This window comes from Dipodomys spectabilis, unplaced genomic scaffold (assembly GCF_019054845.1).
Source record: "Dipodomys spectabilis isolate Male_0828 unplaced genomic scaffold, ASM1905484v1 ptg000328l, whole genome shotgun sequence".
Lineage (NCBI taxonomy): Eukaryota > Metazoa > Chordata > Mammalia > Rodentia > Heteromyidae > Dipodomys > Dipodomys spectabilis.
In genome coordinates this window covers 1,400,612-1,409,028 of record NW_024871005.1, presented here as the reverse complement: position 1 = coordinate 1,409,028, position 8,417 = coordinate 1,400,612, and the positions used below count along the sequence as shown (strand labels likewise).

At 41.5% G+C, this 8,417-nt stretch overlaps 1 pseudogene; it reads right to left on the bottom strand.

Annotated features, from left to right (window-relative positions):
- Positions 1-2,589: 2,589 nt before the first annotated feature.
- Positions 2,590-5,991, bottom strand: LOC122128307 (annotated as a pseudogene).
- Between the last annotated feature and the right edge of the window lie 2,426 nt (positions 5,992-8,417).

The following is an 8,417-nucleotide window of genomic DNA, read 5'->3' as shown; positions in this document are numbered from 1 at the left end:
CAATTTTAGTGAACATTAGATATTAAGTTTCATTTTTCCATCTCATGATTTTTTTCAATGAATCAATAATTAAACTTATATGTCATGTTGAAAATATTTCACATACAGTACTTCGACTGATAATGCAACAGCAATATGCTGTAGAATGTTTCTCTTACATGACTAGTGTGAATGTTAGTCACCTTCTGTTACTGTGAAAAAAAAACTTTTACTTTTGGACATTTGAGGAGGTCATACTTCCAGGTGGAATATTTTGGCAAACTGGGGATATTTTCGGCTATTACATTTTAAGTTTGATTCCTCTCGTTAGCTATTATATCCACCTTTTTATGTATATTAATTATTTTTTTCTTTCTTAAAATTTTTATTTTATTATAAAGATGCTGTATAGAGTTACAGTTACAGGAGTAAGGCAATGAGTACAATACTTGTCCATCATTGTTACCCCTTCCCTTGTTGTCCCATTATCCCTTCCCTCCCCTGCCTCCCACACTCCTCCCCACTACCCTCATTCCCCTACCCCCAATCTCCCTACTCCTAACCCTGCCCGAAATTATAAAGTTCATTTCCAATATACTCTCCTGTGGGTATCTTTGTTGTAACGAGTCATCCTGTGTTCTTGTTTCAGCATTTTTTTAATTGTGAAAATGCCATACAGAGGGGTTACAATTACATGGGCAAAGTAATGAGTACATTTCTTATCAAGCATTGTTTTTTTTAATAGAATGCTTATGTTCTTTTAAATTCCTTACTATATTTTGGATCTTTTTAATGTTACAAAAAAGCTTAGAAATACTTTAGTTATCCTTTATGTTTAAATTAGATTCATAAAAGTGCAAATGTAATTGCAATGCCCACTATACAAACATAAAATAAAGTCTTCGGAGCATTCTTGTATTGCAAGGAAATATTTATAGTTTGGCATGACTGGCTCACCTTCATTATTGCTTTGATATAGCCAATGAGGCTTGAAGATGGGACTACTTCTCTTCAGAAAAGGCCTCTCAGAGCCCAGTGATCATCCCTGCCATGTGGTTATTCCCACTTCTATAGATATCACAGCACTAGCTCTGACAATAAAGCTACACTCACTGAGCAGTGGAGAGACAAACTTCTTAAGAGGGTGTGTGAATATGTTATTGGCCAGTTGAGTTTGGTGTGGGAGAACCCTAAGTATTGTTTGTATTCCTATTTTCCCAGGAAGCAGTCATCACATCTCAGTCATGCAGACTCTTGATCCTGGGCACTGGCTGTTACTCAACTTGTCTCTTGCTGAAACCTCCCCTTTACTACTGCCTCTTCCTAGTGGGCAACATGGAAAGTGGTCATATTTCTACTATTTTCTCTTTTTCATGGAATTGAGTACATGTTTATAATAAGGAAAAAACTAAAAGGTTGATTGTTGTCTTTTAAAATTACACATTTCTGAATTGTACAGATGGTATGGTGAGGGTTAGAGGGGAAGGTTGATATACAGGGACTAGTGCATCCATCTGAGGTTAGGAGGTATGCAGGGCAGAAACTGCAACATAGGAATCCTGGAAATGTTTATTCATCTTACTTTTGTGTCATTATTGGGGCTTGAACTCAGGGAATGGGATTTTTGTCCTCAAGGCTAAAAAATCTATCTCTTGAACCATAGTTGTACTTCTGGCTTCTCCTCCTCCTCCTCCTCCTCCCCCTCCCCCTCCCCTCCCCCTCCCCCTCCCTCTTCCCCTCCTCCTCCTTCTCCTCCTCCTCCTCCTCTTCCTGTTTGGTTATTAAGTTTGCTCAGTGGTTTTTTGAATCAAGGCTCTAAGAGATGACTCTTCAAGACCTTCCAGCACAGCCCTTCCTTCTCACATGTAGACATTCAGAATCCAGAGGTCGTTTGGTCCTTGATTTAGGTGCTTCCGTGACATTGACTCTTGAATACTTCCAAATGCTAAATGTAAAGACTTTTGTCCACACAGACACACATACACATGTTCCTGCCACATCACCAAATCACCAAATCCTCACCAAATCACTTAAACTCAGATTGTGTTTGTGTGTACAAGGCACTGTGCATCTGTGGCCATCCATACATCTAGATGCCTATGACAGAATAATAGCAAGTTCTGACAGGTCAGAACAGGGTTCATAGCACTGGGAGCAAGGATCCTAGACCCCCAAAGATAGGAACATTGCTGGGGGAACAAAAGACAGGACCATGTGGGTAGTTGATGTTTGTCTCCCTAACCCCAGTTGTGAGGGGAGAAGAGGGTTATACAGCCAGTAAATGTGGCCTGAGACATATAACACTAGAACAGGGAAGAGTAAGTGCTTATGTTTATGTTGTAGGTGCTTTGCAGAAGGACAGGAGAGAGGAAAGGAGAATGAGGCAAGGCATGATGACACACATATCATGACTCCTGCAGAGACCATAGACAATCTACTGCCTCCCAGGCCACAGAAGGACTGTGACTATCCAAGACTCATCTGATACATAAGGCTTTTCTGGGCACACAAAAGACAGCTAACCCCAAAAAGAAAAATGCAAAACAAAGGCTCCTACTAAACACAAAATACTTCCTTCTGAGCTGGTACTGGCTCAACAGGTCTGGCTCTTCAGGTGACAAAGTACATACAATACACCAAGATATGGAAAATGATTGGAGTGAGACAAGGAGAGTTAGGGACAAGGGCAGATGGCCACACCCAGCCATCTTTCCCTGGGTAACACCTGAGGCCTCCTGTAGGCCCATGGGACCACTGGCTGCAGGAATCACAAGGCAAGGAAGGTGGCAGGAACAACACTGGCCCCTCATTGGTCCTGAGCCTGCTACATAGCTCACACTGGCTCCACTCCCTGGTCCAGCTCCATGTCTTGAGATGGAAGTTCCTCATCTCAGCTCTATAGTTCTCATGGCTTATGGGCTGGTAGTCCCAGGGCTCACAGAACTCTGGGTACTGTGGGTAGAACTCTCGGTAGCTACTCTCAGGGTATTACAGGGTAGTCACTGGCAGTACCGTCCCATTCCCTGAGGAATTGACATTTGTGAGGCCCCTGCTCAGATGAAAATTCACAGTGGAAAATGAAGATGATTCTCTAGTCTATGTTACAGAGGGCCATAGGGCTCTGTAACATGTGGGTCTCAATATCTCATTCCAAGGGCAAGTTCACAGCTGACTTGATGTGTCCATCTTCATTTCATAGGGGTATCTGTAGTCTACAACTATGAACTTTTCCACAATGTTACTGAACTTGCCCATCAACAGTACCACCATAGTTTCTGGGGTCAGATGTACTTGAGGCCTTGATGTTTTTCATCCACAGAAGGAAGGCCTTGGAGTAATCTCCATTCACTGTCTAGGATGCTCTCAATCTCATGACACAGGGACTTTGAGTAGAGGATATGGGCTTTAGGTTCTTTAGGCTGCTGCTATTCCTTTAGGAGGGTCAAACTCCTCCTCTGCTTGCTCTACACAGATGTGTCCTTGTCCTGGGGCCCATCCAGTCTCTTGAGGATGGGCCAAATTATAATATAGGGCATGGGTGGAGAGCAGAAAAACAACTGGCACTTGTTGAACATGATCTTACCTGTTTTCCTTCCAATGTTTTGACCAGTAGAGCACTAATGAGGCTCTCCATACCTGAAGGAACAGTGGCATCATTCTTTAAGTCATTCTCCAGGATGTCCATGATCCCATCATCATCCTCATTAGACCCTTCAGTGGGGATTTGTTCCCCTACCATCTTCTGCTCTGGAGTGAGACAAATCAGATTAGGGTCTGAGTTTGGTCTCTGGGCAAAGGCCTCCCTGCAGCTGGCCATGGCCACCGAAGCTTGGGCGGAGCTTGCCTGTGTGGGCCTCCATGGTATCTTGAAGACAAATCGATCATTTTCTTTGTCATTCTCTGAGTTGTTGGCAGCTGCATCACATGCCTCACTCTTCTTCCAGATGTCTGGGGTTTGGGAATTGGTTATGTTCTGTAGCATAGGGCTGTGGCCCAGCAGCCTCACCAGCAAGGACTGAAAGCATCTTATGGCAAGTTGCTCATTTCGAATGACTCTGCTGGCTACCTGGATAGTCTCTTCAAATGCTTGCTATGCTATCTTGGGCTGGGAGATCCATGCCAAAACCTGCATCTGAAGATTCTGAGGACTGGGATGACAGGGAAGATTCAGATGTGCTCCTGGACAGGAACAGCCAGCTACAGAAGTCAGGTTCCCTGCCATACACTTTGGGGTCTCACTGCCAAGGTCAGTGAGGTTGTGCATGGTCTTGGTGAGGGTGGACTGGTGAGACTGACACTGCTACTTGCTTCAGAGATAGTGCTGGGTGCTACCATGCACACCTACCAGACTGAGGAGAGCCAAGTCAGATACTGGCTCAGGCTGGGGCACCTCCATTGTGGTGGGGGCAACTGGGATCAGAGAGGGAGTGGACTGGGGTTGAGAGAATGAGGGAAGGAAGGTGGGGGGAGGAAGAGGGAAGACAATCCAAGGGATGAGGGAGACAAGGATGGAGAAGGACATGGGAAGGGAGGGCAGACAGAAAGGAGGGGGAACACAGGGCCTGGTGGCTGCCCCTCGGGAAGACTCTGGTTCCCTCCTCTTCTTCTTGTGAGGGATAGTTAGACAATGGCTAGCTCTGCCTTTCTGTCTCATCCTTGTTATTTATCCTCAGATGCCTGTCTTTGTCATCAGGGATAACCAATCACCCAACTACTGACTCTTCTTCATGGCCTAGTTCCAATTACCTCTGTTTTTCCCACAGGGTGTTCCTCACCTCCTCTTTTTTCTGCTCCAGGTGCCCCCATTAGTAAGACTGACCAGTGGGAAGACAAGATGCAGCAGATACTGTACACCCTGCCATGCAATTGGGCAGTGACAGCCTGCTTGGTGACTGCTTGGAGATCCAGGGCAAGGAGAGATTGCAGACTCTAAGGGAGTAATCCTTTCTTTAGTATAAGTTATTAGGCTGGTGGACAGAAGCCCTCAGTGCAGGGACCAAGGACAATGTTTGCCATTATTAGCCTTATTGATGACTAGTTATTATGGATTCAAGTGCAAGGAAGACAGTGGATGTTTATTCTTGACACCACACATAGGATATCCAATGGTTCTAGCTTTTAGTTCCCAAGGATTGTGCCACAATACTTTCATTCTGAATTAAGATATTGGATAGGAAGTGTCTCTGACCATATCTTGTACCATAGGAGAGATCCCCACTATAATGCTCACTTAGGTACATTTGGATTTTTTAAATCATGCTCTTCCTGTGTCATTGATCTTGGTTTTCCCTCTGAGTTTGATCTTTCTAGAAATCAAGCAATGAGTCAAGCACAGTAGAGGTTTTCTGAAGGGTCATGGGGGCTCACAGACTGCCTACTGAGACCATGAAATTCATAAATATTATTTATGATATCAAGCTTTCTCTTGGTCTATTAAAGAGATTGGACAATCTGCCCTTTATTCTACTTAAATAGCATTCATTGTCTCTCTTGAGGAAGCTTTTCTTATCCATTGCTTAGATGTGGATATGAAGCAAGAGAGAAGCCCTATCAGCTAGATCAAAGCAGGACGTGTCCTTAAGGTAAGAAGGTCCAAACTCCATAAGCATCTTCTTGAAGCAGTCCCATGAAGATTTGATGGGTCCCTAACATGACAGCTGCATGGAGGGGAATGAGGACCTCTGTCCACCAGGCAGCCACAGTAGTCAATCTTGTATTCTACCCCAAGCTTCCTTTTCCAGCCCTTAACAACCACTGTTGCACTTCACGTCTACAGATTTCTCTGATCTACAAATTCCATATCAATGGGATAGTGAAAGATGTGATCTTTAGTAAATATTTATCATTTAGCACAAAATGGTTTTGAATTCATGTTTGATTCTGTATGTATTTCTGAATAATTATTGTATAGATATATCACATGTTTTTCCATTCATCAATTGATGAAAATGTGGATTTTCTCTACTTTGTGTCTTGAATAGATGCTGCTGGTGTGAACAAACCTGTGCCCATTTTCGTGTGGGCATATATTTTCATTTCTCTTAGGCAAGGCATTGGGAGTGGAATCACTGGGTCATATGAACATTAGCATTTCATGGAACTACTTGGTAGTGACTGCAACATTGGAATTCCCACTACCAATGTATGAGGGCTCCAGTTTCTCTACAACCCTGCCAGCACTTCTCATTGTCTGCCTTTTTGGTTATGCAGCTGCTATAGTGGAGAGAAAACCATAGTTTCATAAGGGTTGGATTTGCATTTCCAAGCTGACTGATGATTTTGATCATGTTTTCCTGTGTTGTGTGTCATCTTCATAACTGACACTGTACAGTCACACATTTTACCCCTATTTTACATTGGGTTAATTGTCTTTTTATGGTTGAGTTGTATAAGTTCTTTACAAAATCCAAGATACAAGTTCCTTCAATGATATAGTTTGCAAGTATTGTCTCCTTGTCTGTTTTCTTTCAATTTCTGAATGAACCATTAATGAGTGCAGTTAGCAGGAAAAATTCTGTCTTTTTCCTGATCGCTTGTAATTTAGTGTCATGGTTAAGAAATGATTGTATAGATAAATATTACAAGGACTGATTTCTGTATTCTCCTCTAAGACTTTTATAGTTGAGCCTTTATACTTAAACCTGTGATCCACTGTGTGTTAATGTTTAAAATTTAGTTAGGTCTCATTCTTTTATTCATTACTCAAGTAAATATCCATTATTCAAGTGTTCAAGCACCATTTGTTGAAACGAATATTTTCCCATATTGAGCTATATTGTGTTCTGAGTCAAAATCAACCAACCCTAAATGTTGTTTTTATTCCCCTGAATTTTCTCTACCCCTCTGACCTAGATGTCTTTCTGTGCAAGAGTAGGGTGCTATCTTGATTGCATTTTGTAGTAAATTTTGATACTTAAAGCCTGAGTTCATTATCATCGTTCTCTGTTACAGGACTGACCATTCTAGATTGCTCAAAATCCATCATGAATCTAAGAACCAGTGTTATTTTCTGCAGAAATAAAACATGTTAGTGGCTAGTTCAGTCCTGGCCCCTTACCTTGTTCCAGTTTAGGTTACCCATCCCAGCATTGTGAGCTGCAACAAAATATACCTTCTGAAGGGGACATAAAAGTAAGTATAGCAAAGGACAGCTGAGATTTTCATGTTTTGGTTTTTACTCTGTGGATCATTTTCATAAACATGGCTATCATACAATTATAGAGTAACAAAGTATGATCCCCTATCTTTTCAGGGCTTTACTTCCTTTCATCATTTTTAATATCTGATTGTCTCCAATGGGTCAAATGTGTGCTTATTTTTTTACACTCGTTTCACCATTTTGATACTATTTTATATTAAAACTTTTTGAAAGTTATTTTTGGTTTTATTATTGCTGGCATATAGATGTATAATTCTTCCATATTGTGAGGTTGCATTCTACAATCTTGATCTTAGGTACTGGCATAAATAGTAATTTTGCCAGTATTGGGGCTTGAAGTCAGTGCCAGGGCATTGTCCCTGATCTGTTTTCCTGAAGGCCAATGCTTTACCACTTGAATCAGATCTCTACTTCTAGCATTTTATTGGTTAATTGGAGATAAAATTATCATGGACAATTCTGCCCAGGCTGGCTTTAAACAATGGTCCTCAGATCTCAGCCTCCTGAGCGAATGTTATAGGCATGATTTGCCCAGCTTTGTACTTATTTATTTCCGAATATTTTACAGTAGTAATTTTTAATGAACACTTTGGTACTTGCTCCATATAACTTTTTGTCACCTGCAAATAGAGGTAGTTTTGCTTCTTACTTTTCAGTCTTAGATGTCTTTTTTTCCTCACCTGGTTATTTCTAGCTAGATCATCCAGTTTAGTTATGAGTAAAAGGCACAAGGAAAGAAATTATGGCTTTGTTTACCACTTTAGGGAGAAGTATTCTTTCCTTCCCTAATAGGGTTTTAGCCACTTGCTTTTCATAGATGTTCATTTGAAGAATGAGAACATTACATTATTTCCTAGGTATTTTTTTAGTCTTTTTAATTATGAAAGGGTTTTTTATTATTTCAAATGCTTTATCTAGGACTACTGAAGTAATTATGTGGTTTCTGTCCTTTATTCTTCCACCAAGTTCTTAAAGTTTGATGGCTTGTCTTCCTCCAAAATTTCTGTTAAAATTATAGTACCAAAGGAACCACATAGGAAGAGAGGCTTTAGGAGAGGAGTCCCTGAGCTCATTACCTCATACGTGGGATTAGTCATATTATGAAAGGGCTGGAATGACCCAGCCACGATCTTACTACTCTTCCACATTTTGCCATTTTAGAACACAGGGTTTTCCACTCTGGGGGAGGACAAAGCCCTAAGGATATGGTGGAGGGGGAGTTGGTTTTAGTTGACCAGGCAAGTCTGGGGTATATTGTAGCAAATGCTAGAATTAACTT